This window comes from Melanerpes formicivorus, unplaced genomic scaffold, assembly GCF_026170545.1.
Source record: "Melanerpes formicivorus ecotype bairdi unplaced genomic scaffold, bMelFor1.0.p_v2 SCAF_16, whole genome shotgun sequence".
NCBI lineage: Eukaryota > Metazoa > Chordata > Aves > Piciformes > Picidae > Melanerpes > Melanerpes formicivorus.
The window spans coordinates 15,484,669-15,511,161 of NW_027142368.1; the positions used below are offsets into that span (position 1 = coordinate 15,484,669).

At 47.2% G+C, this 26,493-nt stretch overlaps 1 protein-coding gene and 1 long non-coding RNA gene across 2 annotated transcripts in view; one reads left to right on the forward strand and one right to left on the reverse strand.

Annotated features, from left to right (window-relative positions):
• Positions 1-26,493, reverse strand: part of NAV2 (neuron navigator 2) — a 353,869-nt gene that overhangs the window by 247,159 nt on the left and 80,217 nt on the right. The gene's annotated exons all lie outside the window — the stretch shown is intronic.
• Positions 15,208-25,218, forward strand: LOC137446225 (uncharacterized). Its single transcript, XR_010988583.1, has 3 exons — positions 15,208-15,291; positions 18,870-19,010; positions 24,070-25,218. It is a non-coding gene; the product is annotated as an uncharacterized lncRNA (long non-coding RNA).

Sequence of the window (26,493 nt, forward strand, 5' to 3'; positions counted from 1 at the left end):
GACCTTTGGCTGCTAAGGGACAATATTGGCATTAACAAGGGAAATAAATAAATAAAGCAAGCTCTGGTCTAAGTCCTTGGAGTTATTGAGCTGCCTTAACTCTCCATTAATTTCTCAAATGGTGTAATTGCCATTGACCTTTGCTGTCTTTTAGGCTCTTTAAAGATGCAGGGAAGCTCCCAGCCAGTGAACTGCCAGCACCCTTGACTGAAGCAGATTGATCAAGGGCAGCTGAGTACTTGCTTAGTTTAGCAGATAAAAATGTGGAAGTCAGCAGTTCTGAAGAGATGATTTGATTTGTGGGTAGTGGTGGTGCACCCCTTTGATAAACATGACAACTCATCACCTGAGAGAGGGGAAAGCTAAAGACAATCTCAGGAGTTTTGCAAGAGGTCAAAGCCTCTTTCTGAAGCAGAGGTGAGGCCAGGGTTCAGGAATGTACCTCAGCACATGCTGGCTTAAGTGTACACTCAAATACCAGCTCAGTCAAGAGGAAGCAAAGGGCACAGAGAGGTGCCTCATCAAGCACAGGTAATGTTTCCTTCCCAGGCTCAACCAACCTGGCCAAGGTCAGGTTCGGACCTTTCCATGCCTTTGTACTACACCAATACCAAATGTTGGTCTGGTGGCTTTTGGTTCTGGTTTTTTCCAGGCCATTGCCTTTAACAGTTTTGTAAGGTGAAGAGCAGCCATACAATGTGGCACATCTGCAGCTGTCAGAATAGCTCACCTGGAAAGTGACACTAGCATGACTAAAACACACAAAAGGCAGGGGAGCAGCAGAGTGTGGTGTGAGCAGAGCCCTGCACTGCCAGGCACTGCATCATCCCACAGGATGGGAGGATCATCCTGCCCTGCAGGAGCTGCAAACCCAACAGTGCTCTGCTCTCAGCACCACTGCAGGCTGTCACCAGAAGACAAATCCTGCCATCCCAGCCCCTCTAGGGGGCTCTTACTAAGAAGTGTGCACCTCGTGCAGTGCACTAAATCCAGCTGAAGGGAGGTTACTCTGGTTTGCTCACACTCTCACCAGAGAGAGGACAAACATCTCACCAGCAAGCAAATAACCTTTTCCAAAGGTAGCTCCTGCACTTAATGCTGGCTCACCCCACCTGTGAAACCACAGGCCTGGTGACTGACTCTGGCTGGCCAAGTTTTTCCTCTTCAGAAGTAGACAGCTTCATGTAGCATCCTGCTATCAAACCCCTCCCCCCCCCAGCCATTTTGCAGCACTTTTGCAATCCATCACCAAATTAAACTTGGCATAAAAGCCAGAAATTAAGAAACTGTTCCTGGAAACACACCAAGTATTATGGCTACAGCTTCTAATTCTCCCCAAGTTGATCTGATTTTGCATTTACTGTAATGTCTGAGCACAGACTTACTGGCACAGAGCAGGTAACCACCTTCAGCAGGCAAGCAGGTCACAGAATGCTAAGGGTTGGAAGTTGAGTCCAACCCTCCTGCCAGGTTAGATGTTTCTGACAAGAAAGATGTCTTTAGGTGCTGCAAGATTTATGTCTCTGGCACTGATCAAGTCAAATTGATTGGTAAGCACTGGAGCAGGCTGCCCAGAGAGGTTGTGGAGTCTCTTCCTCTGGAGACTTTCAGAGCCTGCCTGGATGTGTTCTTGTGTGACCTGCCCTAGGTGATGCTGCTCTGGCTGGGGTGCTGGACTTGATCTCCAGAGGACCCTTACAGCCCCTAACATCCTGGGGAATGAGGTTAGAACAGCCACAAAGTAGTGAACCAGCAGTAGTTTATTCCTTCAAATATGAGGAAATCCAAGCTCCAAGGTTCCCTCAGTGTTTTCCAAGGCATCTGCCAAGACTAGGTAACAGCTGGGCAGACATTTCCAACACTGGTCAGAGAAATGAAACAAAATTCCTTGGAGATAAGCAGCTCAAAGGTGGTAATATTACAAGTGTTGGAGGAGCCAACAGGTGAGGCTGGGATCCCACTTTGGGCTGTGTTTGTTTTCCTGTTAACAAACAACTTCTCCATAGGCCATGAAACATCCCTCCAACACCATCCCACAGCCTCACTTCCTCCTCTTGAGGAAAACATCCCTCCAACAGCACAAAGGGACCATGAGAGCAGCAGCAAGCAGGGGCCAAGTGCCCTGGATGTGCAGGGATCCAGAGGCTGCTGCCAAGACCTCTCCAGCTCTGCATCAAAGCTGCAATGAGAGGGGGTGCTGGGACACCCAAGGACCCCACAATGTTTTACCTCAAGATGGAACAGGGGGTTGCACCAGCCCCAGAGCATGAGAAGAAGGAAAAAGGCTGAAAGGAAGCATCCTTCAGAACACATGGGATGTCCAGGAGCACAGCAGCAGCTGTGCTAACTGAAGAAGTGACACACAGGAGCAGCTCTACTAATTAAACAACTGCCTTCCCCCCCCCCCCCAATAATGCTGTTGAGAAAAAGCAGAGGGAGAGTTCACAAAGACAGTAAAGCTGCATTTGCCATTGCTCCCAAATGTGTTAGAAGACATTTTAATCCTCAGTTCAGCACCATAAGCCAGTTCTGGCACAGTGTGTTGAAGCCCACACAGTTGTTTATGGAAAGGATACTGAACCCAAATGGGTGGCTGACAGAAAAGAGCTTCTACAGCTCCTGAGTTGTTTGTGATCAATAAATATGCCTGTACAAGTTCACTTCATGATAAAAACTACTGGACAAGAGTCACTGGAGTTGCACAAGGAAGCAAGCATCATGCAACACACATCCAGAGGACTAGCAGAAAGCTTCCCTTGGCTTCTTAACAGCCACTCACATGCAGTTCACTTCATTTTCTTTCTAACCAAGGAGCTTCAGAGAGAACAGTAATCTTTGCTTGACTAATTCAAGAGCTTTCAGATGATCTCTGCACAGACTTCCAGTTAAAACTGGCACATCAGCTCCAGCTGATACAGGAGTGTTTAATGCAGAAGTATTAAAAGGCTTCTACAGAGAATTATGCAGCAAAATAAATCCAGAGGAAGCCTATAGAGAAAAACTGAAGACCTCTCTAAAGCTAGAGAAGTGTAACAGTGTCCCACATACACCACCCTCCCAGGACAGGGACATCAAAAGCTGTTTCACACAATGAGAACCTTCAAGACCATTCAGTTCCAACCCCCTGCCATGGCCAGGGACATCTCACACTAGACCACGTTGCTCAAGAGCCCGTCCAGCCTGGATTTGAACACTTCCATAGTTAGAACTAAGAGGCTTTGGGGGTCCTGAACATCCTAGAGAACTGCAGCAAGGTTTTGTAAAGGTGAAATCATCAGTTTTTAATTCTCTTCTTCAAAACCCAAGGTCTTTGTTCACTTTACATGACAAGTGCCAACCTTTGCAATGTCTTAGTGGAACATTATCAAGTCCCTGAGAGCTGACAACTCAAATATGACATAGTAATTGTGCCTCATGCCCTTCCACCATGGCAGTCTGCACCTTGATCACTGCTACCCTTCACTCTCCTGCAAAACATGAGACTTAAAAGGTGACAAACCCAAGAACTTCCCCTCTTAAGGCTTTACTCTTCCCTCACTTCACCCAGCACAGCTCCCCCCCAGTCCCACACTGTCACCCCGAGAGCAGAACTTGCTCTTCTCAGTCCCTCGCTCATGCCCAGCGCTGCTCCTCCCATGGCACTGGCAGACACGGAGCCAGGCTGCAAGCTGGAGCAGCCAACTCAGCCAAGGTAAAGGCAAAACACAAAACTCCAGCAACTTCTCTTGGGTTAGGGTTACCTTGTGTCAGCCCCTCAGCCCATGTCAATGCACAGCTGCACATACCCTGCAACTGGCACCGTGGAGGAGGCACCAGGGGAAGAATGCGCTGAAGCTGCCAGGGGAAGGTGGGACTGTTTCACTTGGCAGCAATGGCAGCTTGTGCCAGTTACAAGCAGAGATTATTTGGAGTCATAACAACTGCAAGTATTTGTTCACTTTTCTACTTTTGTTTTTTAACCAAAGGAATAGAAAAGTCAAAGTTCAATAAAAGATAATCCCCTGGAGTCCTTGTCCCTTGAGCCTCTAAAATCATAGAATTGTTAGAGCTGGAAGGGACCTGAAGGATCATCCAGTTCCAATCCCCTGCCATGAGCAGGGATCCCTCATACTAGATCAAGTTGCTCAGAGCCACATCCAGCCTGGCCTTAATCACACATGTTCTTCCAGACATCATCAATCTTAGGTCCCACACATCCTCAAGGCATCCTACTAAGGACAAATCTTCCCAGCCTGTTTTTAGGTTACTCCCAGCACTGAGAGGGACCCTTCACAGAACCATTAGGGTTAGAGGAGATGTCTAAGATCATCTTGCCCAACCATGCCCACTACACCATGTCCCAAAGAGCCATGCCCTCACCTTTCTTCAGCACCTCCAGGCATGGTGACTCCACCACCTCCCTGGGCAGCCTGTTCCAATGCCTGACCACTCTTTCTGTAGGAATTTTTTCCTTATCCCTAATCCCCCTGTAGAAAGCAGGAAATCATCATCTCAGAGCTGTTACCGATCACTGTTCAGAAGGATTAAAGCAGCATGGCAGCAGTGGCAGAAACTGATCCCAGCCTTATCCTGGATGGGGCTATAAAGGACATCGACAAGCTTCTTGATACTCCCTTCTGTCTCATCTACATTTTACTCTGGGTGATCCACATTTTATTCTGGGTGATGCTCTAGCACTGCACTCTCTGGGAGCTACCTTTCTAACCAAAGCAGCTGCAGTTTGGAAACAGAGAAATTCACATTTTTCACAGGCCAAAAACACCCTCTCAGGATTTTCCTCAAGGACACAAGCTGAGACAGAGCCACTTTAAAAGCTATATATCAGCTTGAATAAGGATTTACTCAGCTTCCTGACACTAACAATTCCAATGCAGACATGTAAGCAAGAGTCATGCCCCTGCAGCAGTATAGACACTGTGACCTAAACTTGTCATGATCTAGCTGGATGCCAACAGAAACAGGCAGATTTGCTGAACTGCCATAGCAACCAGTGGAAACCTTGTGCTGCAACAGCAGAGACCTGCATTTTGTACCTCAGATTACAACCATAGAATCACAGAATCATTCAGGTTGGAAAAGACCCTCGAGATCACCAGGTCCAACCATTAACCCTACTCTACCCAGTTCACCACTAAACCACATCCCTAAGCACCACATCTAAATGACCTTTAAACACCTCCAGGGATGGCAGCTCCACCACCTCCCCAGGCAGCCTGTTCCAGTGCTTCCAGTGCTCATTCAGCGGGCAGCCACCACAATACCTGTGTGCACAGCAAGGCATCAAGCTCCCACATGAAATACCTGCCCTGATCCCTGGCAGAAAGGCAACAGGGAGCCCAAAGACCTGAAAAACACAGGGGCAAGAAAGAAATGGCTAAGTTCTTCAAGAAATCCTCTGTCTCCACAGATCCAGCTACCTGGGATGCAAACCTTTTCTGTGCAAGTGCCCTCCACTGCTTCTGTGAGTCCAGTGCCTCCCTCAAAACACTTTGTGCCTGATGGGAAGCTGGAAAACGGTGCCCTACATATCCACATTGCACAGATATGGCACAGCACCTGGAGGGGTCAGGGATAACCACAGCAACTCCAGTGTTTGGCATTTGTTTTAAGAAACCTCCTCAGTCCTCCATTAGATAATTACAGGTTTCAGATTCTCACTTTCAAGGTTTATTTTCAAAACACTTCTGTCACTAAAACAATTTCTTTCTAGGTTCTCTACTTGCCAAAAGCAATTTAGGGACTTTTTCACATGACAGAAGCAAAGCAGACAAAGTACTCTCCTCTTGCATATAAAATCGTGGTATTTAACTGCTTTTTCCTCTCACTGTTATAAAGATTCACATGCAAACCAACCTGCCCATTTAGAAGTAGGGTGAAAGTGCCTTAGTGATACCATGACATTCACCTACCTAGGCTCAGGGTGAATAAGAGCTTTCACACATTCAGGAGAAGGGAAATAGGGGCTTCCCTGCACATGAAATTGTGCAGGATGCTGAGAGAAGTAGGGAACAAGATGCAGAGTTCTTAGAAACTGTGTTTAGATTTCCAACAAACAAAAGCATCAAAGAGGCACAGGAAAAGTGCTGCAATGTTATTCTCTTCCTCATGACATTCAAGGAGTAATACTGAGACACTTGATTAGGGTTTCCCCACACACACACTTTCATGCTTCACAATCAGAAAATCCAAGTCTAGTTCTTCTCCAGCAAACTTTACAGCAGAAACCTTTCCCAAAGAGCCTTGAAGAGAATTCAGAAGATCCAATCTGAACTGTCTCTAACCTTTAGCAAAGTGTTCTTCAGATGCTAATACAAAACAGGAGACAATGCCTCAATTAAAACAGCTGTTAAAATAAAAACCTATCAACTCTGAGAGCTTAATTTCCATCATCTTTAGAGTAAATCTGGAATTGCCTCATGTCTGAAGGAGATCCCATTTGGTTTAGGTCATGGTGCACACAACCAATCCATCTGATCAGGTGAGCAATACTGAAGTGGTATTATCAAAAGAAAAAGCAATTGTTTCATGCTCAGCCTGATGCTTGTCTGCCCAATTCCAAGCAAGCTGTGTGAAACAACACAGCAAAAATTGAGCTCCATTCATTTTTGTTGTTGTTTCTTTGGTTTTTAATAGAAGACAAAGGCTACCCCAGGGTGCAGACCTTAGCAAAAGCAAGATCTGTTCAAACCCATCTTCAGATAATAGTAAGGCTCCCCATGTCTTGAGGAGAGGACAGAGAGGATAACTAAAGGTGGTCTATGTCAAAACATGGTTTAACAAATAAACCCCAGGGTGTTTCTAAAAGGCACATCTAAGGCAAAAGGCAGCTTCAGCTTGATCAGTTGTCCCTAACCCATGGCATAGCCAATAGAAAGGCATTTGTCTATCAATGTGTTCAACATCCTCACCTTAGGGAAGCACAAGAATTGCCAGCTCATGGCTTTGATGGTGGACTCCAAACAGGGGGTTTCCTATGAATGCCCAACAGCCTACCTCAAGAAGATGAGGTTAGAGAAGTTCAACAGCCATCAGCTACAATCTCCAATCTGGCTAAACCATTAGATTTGAAGAACTGCACCCCTCCTCCCCCTGCCCCTTTTGCATTTCTCATCTGGAAAGCAGCTCTAGCAAGTTCAGTACAAACACTGGTGGGTTCTTGGGTGGGATGAAGACCAAGCACTTAGGAAGATTATCTGATAGACAATTGTGAAGCCATCTCCTGCTCCACTTGCACAGCTGAAGGGAAGAACATTTCTGGTAGGACAATGGGCAAACTGCCATAACCCTTACCAGCTGGCCATGATGCCCTAGCAGCCCTCTGCTAGGATGGAAACTGTGCAAACCCTACCTAAACCAGAGCGCAGGAGGGACACGGTGAGAAGCCACTTCATGCACTGCCTGGTGAGCAGGAACAGACCTCAGGGAGGACAGAGAACCTCCTCTCCCATTGCCCCTTTGCTAAACAAGGTGGTGAGGAACAAAGACCACAGGCATAAGCAAATGCTGCTGCCCCAACCCAGGCTGCTACTGGTCCCACTGAAACCCAAGGGTGTCAGCAGCAGGGACCCCATCTCGAACCAACCTCTCCAGCAGAGCCGAGCCAGTGAAGCACATTTTCTGTATTTTGAGGTGACATTTGCTTCTTTCTGATGAAATGATTTATTTAAAGCTCCTCTTCAGCCTAAAGTTTTCCAGATATTGCACATATATCTACACAGATATAAAAATAATGCCCATGCTTTTTCTGCTGCAGCTCAGCTCTCTTTTCACTCTCTTGTTTTCACAGAGCCACACAACTATTAGTTTTCGAAGCGATGCAAAACTAAACATGCTGCTCTGAGAAAGCCCATAATTAAGCAAGCTGTAATCATTTTTCCCCCTATCTGGCTCCTTTTCAAGGTCTGTGTCACTCTTTTGTTCCTCCTACAGTACACTCTGATGGCAGCAGCAGCAGCCACGCTGATCCTGGGCATTAATTGCTGTTGAGGAGAATGGAAAAGAGGAGGGCGAATGGAGAGAGCAGAGACAACACCACCCTGCTGTTCCTCAAAACCCCTCACTGTGACCTGTGACAAACTGCCTTGCAAACACCTCCCCCCACTATCTTTATTTGAAGATTCATCTGCTCCTTCTAAGCACCTCACCTTGTAACAGAGATCTTTAGTTCTTCAAGCCTAAGGAAGATATTGACAGCAAAACAAATCTATTTTTAGCCACCCAAAGAAAAATGCCAATAAAAAAATCCATTTACATATTTAAGGGAATTGTTGGCCTGGCTTAATTTTGAGAGTGCTTCAGAGAGGTTCAAGTATTAATCTAAACTAACATTTATCTCTGCACAGTAAAGGGCAATTAAAAGAATAACAAGGTGTTTACTGTATGAGTGTGAGGAGAGCTACAGATTCCTGCCACAATCTTGTACCTGCAGGCCACAGGCTAGAGATTTTCACATGAAAAAAGCTGGTATCTGCAGAATGATCTCTTTTTTTTCAAGACACTAATAATTCAGTAATTATTAATGCAGAACAGTAATTACTCAGTCATTCAATAATTCCATTTCAAAAGACACCCACAGCAACCAAGTCTAGTTCCACTCAGAATTGCTATTTAACTTGGATTTAGTAATATTCTGACTTGAAGGTTGGAAAGAGGCCTGGTGAAAAAAGGGTTTTTTTTTTTTTGAAGGACATAAAAATTTTATGTGTTTGGCACTAAAGAGAGTACAGACTGATCCCAGGCACCACGGGGTGGGATTGATGCTATCGGTGTTTGTGTTCCACAGCCAGCGAAAGCTCAGAGCCACATCTGCCTGAGCCAGCCCAAGTTCAAAGCTAAGAGCCTTGGCTCACCACCTCAGGTATAACCACACACTGCAGGTTGGATCTGTACCACAGAAGAGTTGGGGTTGGAAAGGACCTCCAAAGGCCATCCAGTCCAAACCCCCTGCAGTCAGCAGGGACATCCTCCACTACAGCAGCTTGCTCACAGCCTTGTCCAGCCTTACCTTCAGTATCTCCAGGGATGGAGCCTCAACTACCTCCCTAGGCAACCTGCTGCACTGTTCCACCAACCTCATGGTGCAGAACTTGTTCCTAACATCCAATCTAACTCTGCTCTTCTCTCATTTCAAACCATTTCCCCTCATCCTGCCACTGCAGGCCTCTGTAAACAGTCCCTCCACAACCTTCTTGTAGCCCCCTTCAGGTACTGGAAGGCTGCTCTAAGGTCTTCCTGGAGGCTTCTCTTCTGTCCCTGCTTACTGCAGAGCAGTTGGACTGGATGACCTTTGGAGGTCACTTCCAACCCAAGCCATTCTATGATTCTGTGATTTACCTTCAGTGAATGCCATCATCGTTTCACCACGTCCATGGCTCACCCCAGAGTAACAAGGCAGACTTGTTGGTTTCTATCTGAAGTCAGCAGAAAGATTGTTGCACTTTCTGATGTTATTTTGTAAACACATCTCTCAGTCCTTCCCATCTGACTTTCACACATCACCAAAGCACAAAGCAACTCCTGATTTACAAGCTGAGGTATCACAGTGACATGACATCCATCAGGGGGGGGAAAAAGAGACAGACATATTTCCTAGTACCAACAGAACAGTTAATAAGAGCATAAATTGTGCAAACATTTAACTGAGCAGCCTAATCCATCATGCTAATCTTGAAGCATTAAGTGTAAAATACTCCACTTAACAGGCCAAGAATACCAAACATGCAAACTGATAATCCTTTCAACTGGCCTAGCCCTGCCAGGTCCAGTTCTGCCAGTTCTCCATCAACCATCAAATGCTGATAGAAACTTCAATAATTCTAGTTTTAAAGTCCCTGTCATATTGTTTGTGTGCTCATAGCTTAGATATTAGCACAGGAAGAGGTTTAAGGGGTAAAAACCTACTCAAAGTCAAGACAATTCCTATCTGCTGCAGGCTTCTAAATCACTTCCATCTGCTAAACCCTACCAAGAGGGGTAGGAAGATACCACAAGGCTGAGACACTGAAAGCTGCTGGTGTGTGAGAAACAGATGGTAAAGGGCATCCAAGAGTATGGACTTCAGAAGACAAAGGAAAAGTCAGCATTTACCTTCAGGAGGTGCAAAATCCTTGAGAAGAATATGGGGGAGCCTGATACTGTGAAGCAAATGGATTCTTCAAAATGGGATTTGTTTCCAAGTCTTCTCCTACAAAGGATGCAGTGAGTCTCACCTGGCTGCCTCTTCCTCCTTGACTCAGGTAGAGAAGTCTCTTCTTACTGCAAGAAAACTCCATCTGGGCTAGTCCAGCTCAGTCATTCCCAGCAGCTTTCTGTCCATTTATTGCAGCCAGACTCTCCTTAAGTCTGGGTATGAATCAGCATTTTAAGGAAGGCCCAGAATGAGCCTCACTTGGATGCTTATTTGCTGAAAATTCAGACCTTCTCGTAGACACAATGACAGGCAGGACAGAAAAACCCCCAAACCCCACAAATCCACTATTCCTGGAGTATCTCTGAGGTCACTGCTGCTGAGAACAAATTGCTATTCCCACTAGAAATGCTGCCACTTAGTCACCAACCAAGAAACAGACCAAAGGGGCCAGACAACACAGCGAGCTGCATTCAGGTTAAAGGCCAGTCTGAACTCATCTGTCCATTAGCATTCAGTCCTATGAGTCAAAACTTCATCTTCAATTCTTGCAATTAAAGCAATTAATACTGGAACAGATTATCAGAAACCTTATAATTACTCTTCTTCCCCATGCCTCCAAAACAAGTCTCCAAGGGTTCAACATGATGGATTTTCAGAGTGAGGCTTGCAGGAAACTAATGAAAGAAGGGCCAAAGGCTGCTGTAGGCTGAACACCCCCAGCTCCCTCAACCTGTCCTCAGAGCAGAGCTGCTCCAGCCCCCTGAGCATCTTCACGGCCTCCTCTGGACCCCCTCCATCAGCTCCATGTCCTTCCTGTGTTGAAGGCTCCAGAGCTAGGTGCAGTACTCCAGGCAAGGTGTCACCAGAGCAGAATCACCTTCCTCCACCTCTGGCCACGCTGCTTCTGACACAGCCCAGACTGCCATTGCCCTTCTGAGCTGCAAGAGCACACTGTTGACTCATGCCAAGCTTCTCACCCACCAGCACCTCCAAACCCTTTCCTACAAGCCTGCTTTCCAGCACCTTCTTTGCCAGATTTTATTGATAATGAGGAGTGTTCTGAGCCAGGTGCAGGACCCTGCACAGGGTGGAGCTTGTTGAACCTAACAAGGTTCACCTGGGCCCACCTCTCCAGCTTGTGCAGGTCCTTCTGGATGACATTCTGTCTCTCTAGCATATCAGCACCACTCAGCTGGGTGTCATAAACAGCTAATAGACTGCAGGTGTCCTTAACAACTTGATCCCACTCCTCCAGATGAGTTTTATGGGTCCACTGCAGACACAAACAGTTCATACACCACCTTGCTGCTTACCGAAGCACTTCATGTGAAGAGGGAAGCACAACTTCCAGGGATTATGTCAAAGGGCTGTGTCAGCTGAAGCTGCTCACTGAGCTCATCAGTACAAGACATCAGTGACAGACACAGAACCCCCAGCAACAGAGCTGCCCTTTTAGTCCTGAGAAACTGAATGAAAGGAGCATGTGTGCATTAGAAGCTGCTGCTGCCACATCAGAAGGGTAACTGCTCCATTGGGAAAAGTCAACATGGGGAATTAATAAAATGAGATGTCCTAGCAATCAATAGTTTGGAAATAATTCAAGTTGTTGGAGTCCTGGAAATAAAAAGGCCTCTTTGTCTTCTGATTAAAACATTTTCCTGCTTTGGGTACACATAAGCCTACTACAAAAGGGCCTCAACTACCTTCCTGGGCAACCTGTTGCAATGCTCCACCACTCTCATAGTATCATAGTATCGGTCAGGGTTGGAAGGGACCACAAGGATCAGCTAGTTCCAACCCCCCTGCCATGGGCAGGGACACCCCACACTAGATCAGCCTGGCCAGAGCCTCATCCAGCCTGGGCTTAAACACCCCCAGGAACAGGGCCCCAACCACCTCCCTGGACAACCCATTCCAGGGCTTCACCACTCTCATGGTGAAGAACCTCCTCCTCACACCTAGCCTGAATCTCCCCACCTCCAGCTTCATTCCATTCCCCCTAGTCCTATCACTACCTGACATCCTGAGCAGTCCCTCCCCAGCCTTCTTGTAGCCCCCTTCAGATACTGGAAGGCCACAATTAGGTCTCCTCGGAGCCTTCTCTTCTGCAGACTGAACAGCCCCAACTCCTTCAGTCTGCCCTCATAGGAGAGGTGCTCCAGCCCTCTCATGCTCAAGAGCTTGTTGCTAGCATCCAGTCTAAATCAAGGAGCTAGGAAATTCATGCATGTTCATGCCTGGTGAATAAACAATCAAAGCATGGAAATGGCAGTTATCTCAAAGGTCACTGTATTTATGGTGCTCATTAGATAGTAATTCAATGTGCTTAATGAACATCCATCCAATTATGTCTGCACAATGTCCCACAGCAAATGCAACAACCACAAATGTGTGAACAGGATTAAGCCTCCCCATAATTTCCCAAATGGAGCATGTGTGTGGACACTGTATCAGCTCCAGAGCAGAGCATTTGACACCACCTGCACCCACTCAAGTCAAATCACAACCCCCTGGATGAGCCACCAGTGGCTGTGGGTCACAACTGGGAGCTACTGACCTCTCCTTTCTGAAATCATTAGCAAAATGTGACATTAATAAATGTCTCAGTGCCTTTGCAAATAGTAAATGACTCATGATGCTTGCTCTTAATTAGAGTTGAATACTCTGAATGTATTTTTCTTTAAGCTTCCATCTGCACAATTGATTTGAAGTATGTGTGGCCTGTTGAGCAAAGGAAGAAAACAGGGAACAAAACTGTATTTTTATCTCTTCTTCTCTCCTTCCACTTGCAAAGCCTGGTAAAGGCACCATGAGCCTTTGAAGGCATTAATAATGCTGCTCTACTCCATAAGGAACTACTGTCCTGAGAACACCAAAACCAAGTCACAGAATCATAGAATCACAGAATGCCTTAAGTTGGAAGGGACCTCACAGATCTACTCCAACCTCCCCACCATGGGCAGGGACCCCTCTCAACCAGACTCAGCTGCTCAAGGCCTCACCCACCACTCTCATGGTGCAGAACTTGTTCCTAACAGCCAGTCTAAATCTGCTCTGCTCTCATTTCAAACCACTACCCCTAGTCCTGTCACTGCAGGCCTTTGCAAACAGTCCCTCTGCAGCCTTCTTGTAGCCCCTTTCAGGTACTGGCAGGCAGCTCTAAGCTGTGCTTGGAGCCTTCTCTTCTCCAGGCTGAACATCCCCAGCTCCCTCAGCCTGTCCTCGTAGCAGAGGTTCCCACTTCCATTATGTGGTAAAGTCTATAACCAGAAACTGAGCTGCACATTTTATACATCCCCCTAATCCAGCTCTGTCTCAAAAGGCAACCAAACAAATCCAAGAGGAGCCCTGCCTGGGATGTTACCAAACAGCAAACACCCCCCAGCGCTTCCTCCTGCTCCCCACGCTGCCTTCACATGCAGGGTTCTGTCCTCCTCACACACCCATTGCTGCCATTAATAGTAAAAGCATGTGGTGTTTGGTGTTGATTGATTAACTCTAATGGAAATACTTGTATGTATCGTGGGAAGAACAGGGAGCAAAGCTTTGAAACAACAACACCTACAGCAAGGTCCTCTCAGAACGTTGTGATGGGAAACAGACTGAGAGACCTAGTTTGAAAACAAGCACACTGACGGCAGCCAGGAGCTTTAACAACTCATTGGCTCAGCCTCTCTGGTTGGCATCTTTCTCCTAACATTGTACCTGGGATTAAAGATATTAAATACATTGCCAAATTAAGTGAGGGGTGGCAATTAAAAGCGTTGAAAACACCTACTGGAGGATCACCACTGACATTTTTTCTGCTGCAGTTGTACAAGTCCTCCACGATTCCCTTTGGTCTGGGTGAGAAAACTTAGGAATCCCTAACTCTGCAACTCTCCCTTTAATCATACAAGGTGGGAACAGACCTTCAAGACCATCAAGTCTGACCATAACCCAGCTGCTATGACCCCTAAACTGTATCCTGAAGTACCACCTCTACAGCTTCTTGCCCACCTCCAGGGACAGTGACTCCACCACCTCCCTGGGCAGCCTGCTCCAATGTCTCACCACTCTCAGTGAAGAAGTTTTTCCTTATGTCAAATCTAAACCTCCCCTGGCACAACTGAGACCAATCTCCTCTCCTCCTATTGCTGACTACTTGGCAGAAGAGACCAACACCAGCCTCACTCCAGCTCCTCTCAGGTAGCTGGAGAGGGAAAAAAGATCTCCCCTTAGCCTTCTCTTCTCCAGCCTTGTTGCTGTTCTCTGGACAACCTTCAGGATCTCAGTGTCTTCAGGTAGTTGTAGATGGCAATAAGGTCTCCCTTGAGCCTCCTCTTCTCCAGGCTAAGCAACACCAGCTCCCTCAGCCTCTCCTCACAGGGCTGTGCTCCAAACCCCTCCCCAGCTTTGTTGCCCTTCTCTGGACACCTTCCAGCAGCTGAACATCTCTCCTAAACAGAAAGACTTTCCTTAACAGAAAGCTGCAAACCTCATCCCAGTGCTGCTGCTCCTCCACCCCGAGGCTGTGGTGTGACACAGGCAGATTTCCTGATACTTGGGCAAACATCAGCCAGTGTTGGTGCCCAAAGCCAAACTGGATCAGTCAGCCCTTCTGACAGCCACAAACATGTTACCTAATGATGACTGGAAAATTCTGATTATCAAAGCTACAGGATTTTTTTTTCCCCCAGCAAATAAATTCCCCATTAAAAGCTAATTTTGGTGCAGCCTTCCCTGGTAATGAGTTCAATTCAATATCCTGAACAGCAGGAACTAAAAACCATGGGCTTGGTGGTTGGTTTTCTGTGTGTGCTTGGTGGTTGTTTTCTTCTCACAGGCAAATCTAGAAAATGAAAAATGAGGCAGAGGTGGTTTTGGACTCCAGAGCAGCACCATGGTTCAAACTCCCTGCTGGCCTCCTCCCAGGCTGTTATTCAGAGCTAAGCCTTGCAGAAGCCTGCTGAGTGTTGCAATCGCTGGCTCCCAGGGCACGCCGAGGTGGCTCCTCTCCTGTTGACAGTAGTTCATGCTGTCCTACATTCCTGGCATGGCTTTGGGCAGGAGGCAGTGACTCCAGTGTCTGCTGGCCATGGCACTCACCCACAGGCAAGGTGGCAAGTTCCCACACCGAGGAGCACCTAGGAGCTGGGGTTTGGTTTACAGAGCCGTAGAAGGTAAGAGGCAGAGGTAATACTCTGTGATTCCATCCTGAATTCTCAGGGACCACTCCAGGAAGAGATGTGGGCTCATACCACACCACTGGAGATGGGGGTCCACATCAGGTCCTCTGACATGCTAAGGAAGCATCCTAATCACTAGATTAGCAGCTGGCAATCCTCTGTTCCACCACTAGCTTTCCATGCAAAAAGGTGGCTCTGCCACCATTTGACTAGATTTCTGAGGTGGAATTAAGGCAATGTAGTTAACAAAGAGAAAGCTGAATCCACTTTTCTCTTCAGCTCCTGCCTCCCCCACTTGACAAAGCAGATTCCAACTGGTACCTCATGGTACCACAAAAGAAGTGTCACCTGCTCCTCACACTCTCGGTAAGAGACACGTGCTGGTGCAGAACAGTGCTGAAACTGGGAATCCACTAGTTACAGGCACTGCCATAGTGAGAGCTTCAGAGTGGGATTCATGCTGCAAGAACTACCCAGGTTCCCCACAGCTTTGTCAATTAGTCTGATTCTTACCCCCCTTTAGCTTGGTGTGTTTCATGATGTGAAGATTCAAGTGACTGCTCTGAGTTGTAGGAGGCACTTGAGAAGTAGATTTGTACATTCAACAGCTCCCTTCAGTAACACTTCCCGTTCAAACAGCAGGCACAGAGAATTCTGTGAGCTAGGAAATAAAAAGCAGCATCTTCATGGCCCTCCTCTGGACCCTCTCCATCAGGTCCATGCCCTTCCTGTGTTGAGGGCTCCAGAACTGGACATAGTAGTGCAGGTGAAGTCTCACCAGAGCAAAGTGGCAGAGTCACCTGCCCTAGGTGACCCTGCTTTGGCTGGGGAGTGGGACCAGATGACCTCCAGAGGTCTCTTCAATCCCTATCACTCTGTGCATCTCTCTATATGATATGCACTTGAAGAGGACCTCTATATGCAGAGGACCTAAAAGAGTTGCCTCCATATTATGGAGGCTTATCAGTTAGCATGTTTGGGTAATCTCCTGTGAGTTTAAGGAAGTCAAGAGCATTTTAAGTATTCTAAATTTAAACATTTTTAATACAGCAGAGGCAAGAACTGAGCCAGGCCCCAGCAATGAGTGACAAGACTTTACCCCAATTGAGTGCTAAGTAGCCCTACAGCTAATGCTTTGCAACGTTAAGCCCTAACAAAGTGGAGGATTTCTTGCTAAGAGATTAAAAGAAGTGCTTATGGATTTTTTTCTTCCCTTTACACAGTACTTTGACACATGACATGCATTCTTTTTAATCAGGATCTTCTCTGCACCACTTAATACCCTGAGTTTGTAAAACCTACAGAAAATGAAGACATTTTCAGGAGAGACCTTTCAAGACTTCGAGAACTGCTCACAGCAGTGATGTGCAGAGACAGCTGTGTCGTTTCCTCCTCCACATCCCTCTGAAATTTGGAATGGTTATAAATTCAGTAGAATCATAGCATCACAAAATGATTTGGAGTGGAAGGGACCTCCAAAGGTCACAGTATCACAGTCTCACAGTATCACTAAGGTTGGAAGAGACCTCGAGGATCATCGAGTCCAACCTCTCACCACAGGCCCATGACTAGACCATGGCACCAAGTGCCACATCCAGTCTCCTCTTGGTCATCCAGTCCAAAGCCCCTGCAGTCAGCAGGGACATCCTCCACTACAGTTGCTTGCTCAGAGCTGTGTCCAGCCTCACCTTGAAGATCTTCAGGCATGGAGCCTCAACTACCTCCCTGGGCAATCTGTCGCGGTGGTCCACCAACCCCATGGTGCAGAATTTGTTCCTAACATGCAATCTAAATCTCCTCTTCTCTCATTTCAAACCATTTTCCCTCATCCTGTCACTGCAGGCCTTTGCAAACAGTCCCTCTGCAGCCTTCTTGTAGCCCCCTTTAGGTACTGGCAGGCTGCTCTTAGGTCTCCCTGGAACCTTCTCTTCTTCAGGCTGAACACCCTCAGTTCCCTCAGCCTGTCCTTGTAGCAGCGGTGCTCCAGGCCTCTGATCATCTTTGTGGCCCTCCTCTGCACCCTCCATCAAGCCCATGTCCTTCCTGTGTTGAGGGCTCTAGAGCTGGATGCAGTCCTGATGCTCTCAAGGAATTGATCAATTGATCTCCCTCCAAAGGTCTGTAGGACACAATAACTTTTCCTGGGGATGGACCAATCTGGAAAAACTTCTGCAGCACTGATCTGAGAGCCCAGCTCCCAATACCCCCTAACAAACAGCACATGAAGAGGCACGTGTAGGATCACATGCTTGCATGAGCTTGAACCTGAACAGCAGGTGCCTTGGTTTCCATGCTCCTGCTGTGCCTAGTGGAAACTTTCAGCCCCACCTGTTTGCAGGGATTTATTTGGGGTTTTTAAACAAAACATCATCATTTCTAAATGCAGTAATCAAAGGTCAATGTTATGGCCTCCACACACCCCCTCCAACCTTCTCCCTCCAGGTACTTAGAGAAGAGGCAATGTCACTCTAAATCAGCTACAGGGGGGGGAAAAAGATCTCTCAAAAAAGCCATGAGAGAGCACACAGCTGACTGCACAGCCAGGCAAGCTGGAAAATGTGGTTATTCTGCCTTTTGACTGCCTGAATACATTTTACACCCCTACAATGTAGGTTTGCTGGGTTTAGGTTGGTTTTGTGTTGGGCTTTTTTTCACCCCCCTCATTTTTTTCTTATTTCCTTTCTTCAAGGCACCATCCTGCTGCTGTGGGAGCTCTTTTATCTGAAGCAGGCAGAAAAAGAAGAGGCTTGCTGTAGAGCTGCCTCTCCCCTCCCACACAGCCCCTACCTACTGCACCACAACGCACGTTCCAGCTCCCAGCAGTGCGCTCCAGCAGCAACGCCAGGAAACTATTTACCCAAGGAAATAGCTATGATAAGAGGATAAAAATAGCCTGAAATGATGGAAAGCATTTTGTTGATAGATATGCTGAAAAGAAAGGAAATGGAGCTGTTAAAAAGATAGAAGATGGAGCAAGGCACGGAGAGGGGGAATGTTCCTGTCACTGCGGCAGCAGATCTGGCAGAGGTGATGCATTTTTCCCTCTGCTGCCCTCACATGCTGCACTTTACACTGAAGGCTGGTCCAGCTCCAAAGCCAGCCAGCTCCCCTTGACAGAAGGTCTATTCCTAAGCCTTGGCCTTCCATAGCTGTCCCATTCACTCTGCTCTCAGAACTAGCAGGTCAAAATAAACTACACTTGCACCTAGCTGTGGGATGCACAACGAAGCCCATCTGTGAGCTCCTGTCTCTAGCACAGCCCAAGAGCCTCGTTAGGCAGTCTCCAGAATTTCAAACAAAACCTATCTGTGGATCTGATAGCTTATGGAGAAGAACATTAACACCCTTACAGGCTGGTTTTGTTGGCATTCAGGACCTCTTTGCAGGGCAAAAGAATAAAACCAGAAGGAAACCAAAAACAATCTCCCAGCAGTAGAGGGGCAGAGAAAGAGGTGTTTAATTCTCTGAAATGAAATCACTTGTTTTGCTGATTCCATCACAGCCATGCCCATACCAGGCAAACCAAACAGATAATTTTTGTTGGTTTATTTTTTCTTGTTGCCTTTTTCAAGGTAGAAATAAAAATGGTGAAGTCAGTACCTTCCATGAGCAACAGCAAGATGTGTTTACTGCTGTAGAAGGGAAATGGCACGCTGCCTCTGCGTTGCAAGAGAAAATGAACCAGCTGCTGACTGTGGAAGACTTCTGAGCAGGTACACAAGAGAAGCAGCAGCTCTGTGAGCTTTGCTGTCTTCTGGTATTCCATAGATGCATCCAAGTCAGAATCAGTCACTGAGTATTTGTTTAGAGAGTCTATGCAAACAGATTCTAGGAGCCTCACTCACCTCTGCAGCACTACAGACTGACAGAAAATGTTGGTTTAGAAAGGGCCAGCAGCATGAATGAGGCATTTTCAGAGCATCATAAATCACTTTCTCTGGAAAAGACCTTTAAGATCATTGGGTTCAACTGCTGACCTAACACCACCAGGGCCACTAAAACCACATACACATCCAGGGCTCCAGCACCCTCATGGTGAAAAAGTTTTCCCTTCCATTCCCATGGAACCTCCTCTGCTCCACTGTCCCTTGTCCTGTCATTGGACACCTCTGAGCAGAGCCTTGCTCCATCCTCCCAACACTGCCCTGCACATCTTTATCACCAGGAATGAGGGCAGCCCTCAGGCTCTGCTCCAGGCTAAAGAGCCCCAGCTGCCCCAGCCTGTCCTCACAGGGAGAAGTTCCACTGTCTTCAGCATCTTTGGGCTCTGCACTGGACTCTTTCAAGCAGTAAGATCCTTCTTGAACTGGGGGGCCCAGAACTGGACCTGGCCCATGCTTATCCTACTGTCCATGAGGCTCCCCAGGCCCCTTTCTCCTACACTGCTCACCAGGAGGTCAGTCCCCAACCTATACTGCTACAGCTTGAGAGAACAAGACAGTAACAAAGCTCAAAAGAATCCCAGAGGAGTTTCCCCCATTTATGAGCCATGGTGAATCACCAGCACAGCAAGCTGTTGATCCATCTGAAACTCACACATACATGACCAGGTCTTACCCAGCTGACTTATCTGTAATCCTTAACACCTTCCCTTATGTTTTCAAACTACCCCAACATGTGGTGGTGATATAGGCAACAAAAATCTATAACCCCTAAGAAAGCAACAGCAGAAATCAAAGCTGTTCTCACCTAAGCCTACTAAAACTTGCTGTGAACTTTGCTGCTCTTCCTCAGAAGGAAGCTTGCAAGAAGCAGCACTGTGCTTCTAAACCATCCATTCCCTCTAGTGGTACTTAGCATTTCCACTTCAAAAGCTCAAATGCAGATTGCAGCTAGGAATTATTTAGAATGGCATCCATTCAGAATTCACAGCTAAACCTGTTAATATGTAGTGACAAATTAATTAGTGCCTTATGAGAACCCTTTTCATCCAGCATTGCCTTTGAATTAAAGCTGAAGGTACAACCAACAAGGATGCACGGTAATGATTCTGCTCTGTAGAAGCTGTCCTGACTATTTAGTCTTCCAGTGTAATGCAGGAAGCACTTTTAAGCCACATTTGGATTTTCAATGTCAGTGGGTCAATAAAACAAGATAAAGCTGGAAAGCAATTCCTGGACAAAATGAATGTTGGAGTGAGAGCTGAAAGAGAACTGAGGGACAAGCAGCTCTTACCCTGGCATGAAACAGTCAGCATGGCTGTGCTTGTCTGTACAGCGTGTGCATTGCTGGCCCTCATATGCTAGCTTCACCTCCCTTAGAGAAGCATCCCCAGGCAGGGAAACTTTGAGCACCTGCTAATGCACACCAAAGTCAGGGATGCTTCAGCACATCCTTACTGCAAACACTTCAGTGGTTTCTCATCCATTTCTGAGCTGCAGGAGCTGGTCCCACTGCTCAAAGCACACTGCACTGATTTAACAAAGGTTCATGTGGCATCTGCAGTACCTGGGTAGACTGGTGATGGGAAATGCAGAAAGGTGGCTAGACCATGATAATGGGAGAGCTGGATGGGTGATGGACACAGTCTCAAACTGTGCCAGAGGAAGTTTAGGCTGCAGGTGAGCAGAAAGTTCTTCCCAGAGAGAGTTGTTAGCCGTTGGAATGTGCTGCCCAGGGAGGTGGTGGAGTCACCGTCCCTGGAGGTGTTCAAAAAGGGATTGGACATGGCACTTGAAGCTATGGTTTAGTAGTCATGAGGTCTTGGGTGAGAGGTTGGACTTGATGATCTTTGAGGTCTTTTCCAGCCTTATTGATTCTAGGGTTCTATGCTTCAGTGGTTAGCTAAAGAGAATCCCTGAGCGGACAGTGCATGCGTTGTGGGAGGGGGACAGGCTGCTTCCATTTCTCCTTTCAAGTGAGCAGGAAACAGCAGCATGTGATCTAGACTATTTACATCATCACTATCAACACCCCAGAAAGAGCATTCTGCTGTGCTGCCTTCCCCTTCCCTTCACCCCCCAAAGTGGCCACAAACAGCTGCCGTAGAGATTTCTTTTCTTGAGCACACCTCTGTAAGCACAAACCACAAAGATGTTTGCACTTGTCCTGGTTTGAAGCTGGAACAGATCCTCCCTTGCCCCTGAGAGGGGCAAAAGAATGACACTTATCACACAAAGGGATTGCAGAAGTGATGGAAAGTTTAGATGGAAAGCAGTAAGTGTTGTACAGAAGCTACAAAGCATAGTGGCAAAAGAAGCCCAAAGCATAGAGAGTCTCCTATAGTACACCCAAACCCCTCCCAACACTTCCCTATTCCCCACCTGAGGGTCTACCCAAAACCCCCAGGGCTCTTTCCTCCCCCCCACTGCTAGGCTAGTCTCAGGCTGGCCAGGTCTGAGACTACCCCCACACCCCCCACCCTCTTTCTCCTCCTGGCACTAGGCCTAGCCAGGCCTAAGGGGCCTTGAGATGCTCCCCCCACCGTTACCCAACAGGGAGCATCTCCCATGGGAGCAGAGAGGGAAGGGAGAGGCAGAGAATGACTTTGCAGATGGATTGGTAGGGCGCAGGATATTATGGCTGTGAAATAGGCTATTTCCTGTGCCCACCTACTGGGTTGGACACTCAGGACACCGGAGGTGTAACTTGTGTGGCAGCAACAGGAGGCACCCAGCCTGAACTGCCACAGCAGTTTTCATCTGCACCTCTTTGAAAGAGAAACAACTGCTGTGGGAAATGCTGCATCTCTGATGCTGCACAGAGACCATGCAAAAGTCAAACCACTAGATTAACACTGTCTTCAGGAATTTAACAGCAGTAGCAGCATTTTAAGTGGCTACTACCCAAACCAGCACCATTTCCAAGTGATTTTGATGTGCTTTTTGCCACACATAGCAGAATTTTAATCACAGCCTCCAAGGGACTGATTGGTCCACTCACAACATGTAGGTAATTCATCTCCCTCCCACTTCAGAAATTGAGCTCTGAGGCATTCAGATGTGGGAGCTCAACATCCTGCTGGAGGTAGGTAGCTATGCAATACAATCTCCCCTTAAAAGGCAGGAAATGAAAGGCTATTCCACATGTGGTGGGAGAGATATAAATATATATTTTTAATATGTATATACATCCACATGCACACTGCTTACCACCACTAAAACACTTCATCTATTGTCTGGCATGATGCATTGTATGGAGAGGCTGTCCAGATGAAAAAGAGTTGCTTTACTAAGCAGAAGTTGATATTGTATAAACATTTCCATATAAAGAACATCTATGGAATTTCCAATGTCTTATTCTAAATGAAGACTGCCCTTAGCCATTGGCTTAACAATGCCCCTAATAATTCAGCTGGGGTCAGCTGAAAACAAAGAAGTCTCTGTGCTGACTCTACATCAGATGCACTGGGAAGCCCTAAGCCAATGTGAAGAGAGAAAATAAAGACTATGTACTGTGAAGCACTGAATTGTATCCTCATCAATGACACAACCAGTGGGGTTGAGGGCACCCTGAGTTTGCAGCTGATACCAAGCTGAGTGGTGTGGCAGACAAAGGTGAAAGATGGGATGGGTGTCATCCAGAGGTATCTGGGCAGGCTGTGGAGGTGGGCTGGGGAGAATCTCATGAGGTTCAACAAGGCAATGTGCAAGGTCCTGCCCCTGGACTGGGGCAATCTAGTGTGGGGGATGATGAGATTGAGAGCAGCCCTGCAGAGAAGGACTTGGGGGTGCTGGGGGGTGAAAAGTTGGACATGAGCCAGCAATGGGCATTGGCAGTGCAGAAGGCCAATGGCAGGCTGGGCTGCATCAAAAGCAGCATGGCCAGAGATAGAGAGAAGAGATCCTGCCCCTCTGCTCTGCTTAGATCTCACCTGGAGTACTGTGTCAAGCTCTGGAGCCCTCAGCATAGGAAGGACATGGACCTGATGGAGCAGGGCCAGATGAGGGCTAGGAAAATGATCAGGGGACTGGAACACCTCTGCTACGAGGACAGGCTGAGAAATGACCTTTGGAGGTCCCTTCCAACTCAAAACCATTCTGATTCCTTCACTATGTACCGTGAAGTACTGAGTTATCTGTGAGCTGCTACTCACAGCTCTGATGGGCCCTGCCAGCAGTGTCCAGAGGTGAGTGTTCTCCTACATAACAACATGAAATTCAGGTCAGTTGCACTGAATCCACAGCAAACAACCAGCCAACAGTTTTAGACAAAGTCTTCCACATGTGAAGTTAGGATTGCAGTCCGCTCCAGAAGCAACATGCTACCATGTCAGGTATCGATGGCTACCGTGTCAGGTATCCATGGCTACTGTGTCAGGTATCACTGGCTACCGTGTCAGGTATCGATGAATATTGGAAAGCATCACAACTGTACCCTCAAATCTACATCTTTACCCCTTTAAGTAAATAAAATAGCAACCACAGAGACATTTCAGGCTGCTTTTGTGCCTTTAAGTGTAGTAGAAAGCAGGTTCCCACTCCTGCAGCATCAAAGTCCAAATTAGATCAAGGCGTGCAGAGGTAATAAGAGCAGCAACAGATTCTCTTCCTACTCCTTTCATGGTTAAGTGAAGTTTGTTCCTTTTTCATTTTCTAAGTATGGTTAGGCGCCGCCAGCGTGCTTGGTAGGATGGAAAAAGCGTGCAAATCCCAGACCTAGGCCCCTGCCAAAAGGCTCTTTAGACAGTCAAAGCAGCCAGAAGTATGCTGAGAGCCTGCCAGAGCCATATTGGGTGGCTAAAATTAAATAAACAGTTAATAAAAAGATTTCGAATGGACCTAAACAAATACAAACTTATAGATTAACCTTGCCTTATCTGCTTTGTAAAAGGAGATGCGAGACAGGCGAGCGGGGCCTCCAAACGCTAGCAGCGCCCACAGGTCCCGCACGGCGGATTTCAGCGGAGGAGCGCTTGCTGTCATCTCCTGCAGGAAGATGAGGCTTACATCTGAAAACAACAACAACAAACCAACCCCCAGAGCTCATCGACTGCTGCGACGGTGCCTGCTCCTCCTGCCAAACCTAAACTCGCTCTGCCCCCTGTTGTCAGCGCGCCGCGGAGCCAGCCCCGCAGCCACGGGCGCTCGGCGGCACCCCGAGGGCAGCAATTGGGAACAAAAGGCAGCGTGCCGCAAAGGTATTTCAGCAATATGTGCTCCTGCGGTTAGCATCTGCAGGTCTGAGGCAGTTTGTTTTCACTGCTCGGGATATTATTGTTATTTCTGGGAAATATTCCTGGGAATATGAAGCCCAGTGCGTGCAAGTGCTTTGGGGTATTAGAAAAGGCCAGCTGCTCTAGGGGAAAAAGCCACCAACAACAGAAAACCTCTGAAGAAATGAAAGAGATTTAATTTAGCAAGGTTCAGAAGCCTTTTCTTTGCCTTCACCTCTGGATGCTCCAGCTGAATAAGGCAAAGGTGGGCACTGTGAGTTCAGCCACTGCCCTTCTCAGCTACAATGGGAGCTGGTATCTCTGTTTTGCTGAGCTTGATAAATGCAGCAATGTGCCACTGCCATTTTTCTGTGTCACACAATCATGCAAACCTGCTGTAGCCAACCTGTAGTGGGGAAATTAACGACAGATCCACACCCAACTTGGGGAGCCTGCCTGCAGAGCTGCTGAACTCCTCAGACCTTCCCCAGCACCTGGGGGAGAGGATGATAACTAAGGGGGGAAAAAACCCAAAACATTTGGGGGATCAAAAATGATCCAAGAGCAAAGGAGTAACCACAGTCTGAGATGACAGCAACCTTAAGGCATTCCTACCCAAGATGTTGCTATCCCTTCAAAGAGAAAGTGGCTGAAAAAACAAACTCACCAGCAACAGCAATACACAGTTCCTGCCTCGGAGCACAGCTAACAATAATATTTGCACTCCTGTGTCCTTCTCAGAATAAAATTGTTTAAAGAGCCAGAAGAAACGGCTTAGTGGTCTAATCTTGAGTAAAATATTCCTTAAGACCACAGGTTTAAGTGCCACTGGGGTCCCTTTGCTCTTCTCCTTTCCAGGAGAGGGGAGATGAATTGCAAGCAGCTTACACAATGTGGCTCAGGGATAGCTGTGGCTTTCTATGGTGCCAACAGAAAGAGAGATTGTTTTTTTCCAACCACACTTTGATACTCACATTTAACTATTTCTAGCACCAGCTTGCCCAGCAGGCCCTGCAATCCCTTTTCCAAGGCACTTCAGTAAGTGGAACACTAGGGCTGACGGCACATTCATGTCCCTGCAGCTGCCAAAGGCAGGCGAAGAGTGAAAGGCAGCTAGATGTGTGCTGCACAGAGGCATTAAGCACACTGTAAATTCCCAACTGTAATTTCCTAAAGTATTTATCAAATTAACTCAACAGAACAGCTTTATATAGGATTCCCAACAGATACACACAGGCAGGACTTCTACATCCCCTTTCCCCCGAGATGCTGTTTGCTAGTCATTAACTTCTGTCCTGGGAATAACACAGAAGCAAGCGCAGGAAATTATTGTCTCATTATTATCACTCCCCACAGCCAGCGACCAGAAACATTTGTGCTGCTATTAGCAAATGCTGTCTGAGACCTGCAGAGATGAGCATTCATCCTCAACAGACAAACATCTGCACGGACCACTGCAGACTGAGGCACTGAACCCTACAGGCACGGGGGTGGAGGTACATAAACTGTGCACATCAGCTTAAGAACGGTGTGGAAGAGCCAGTGATTTACTGAGTTGGTTCAAAGAGCTCTTCCAAGATCAACTAAATTAAAAACAAATGCAAACAATGCTGTTCAGGGAGCAGAAAGAAGCGTGATCCACTCAGGAAAGCCTCTAATCCTTCCCATCCTCTGTGTACAACCAAGTCTTACTATGTAATACCGTCAGGAGGTTGCAGTGAGGTAGGGGAGGGTGTCTGCTCTCAAGTCACCAGTGATAGGAGAGGATTAAATGGTTGTGCCAGAGGAGGTGTGGGGTGCCTACCCAAAGCATTGTGTGATTCGTGAGTCCCAAGTGAAGCTGTGTAAGTATCAGGCTCTTAATACCCGCACAGCCCAGCAGAGGGCAGCTTCTGCCCTTCCAAAGAGCAACCCAAGCCCGTCCAGGACCATCTCCTGGGATTCAGGCAGCGAACGGCTCAGCGGACACACACCTCAACCTGCACCGGAAAAAAGGCTGGCAATTTAGAGCTCTTTCTAGCTCAACAACCACCTGGAGCTACTTTCTACCCGATTTACAAGGCAAACTGTTTATCTTACACTTCGATGGGCTTGTGAGTCAA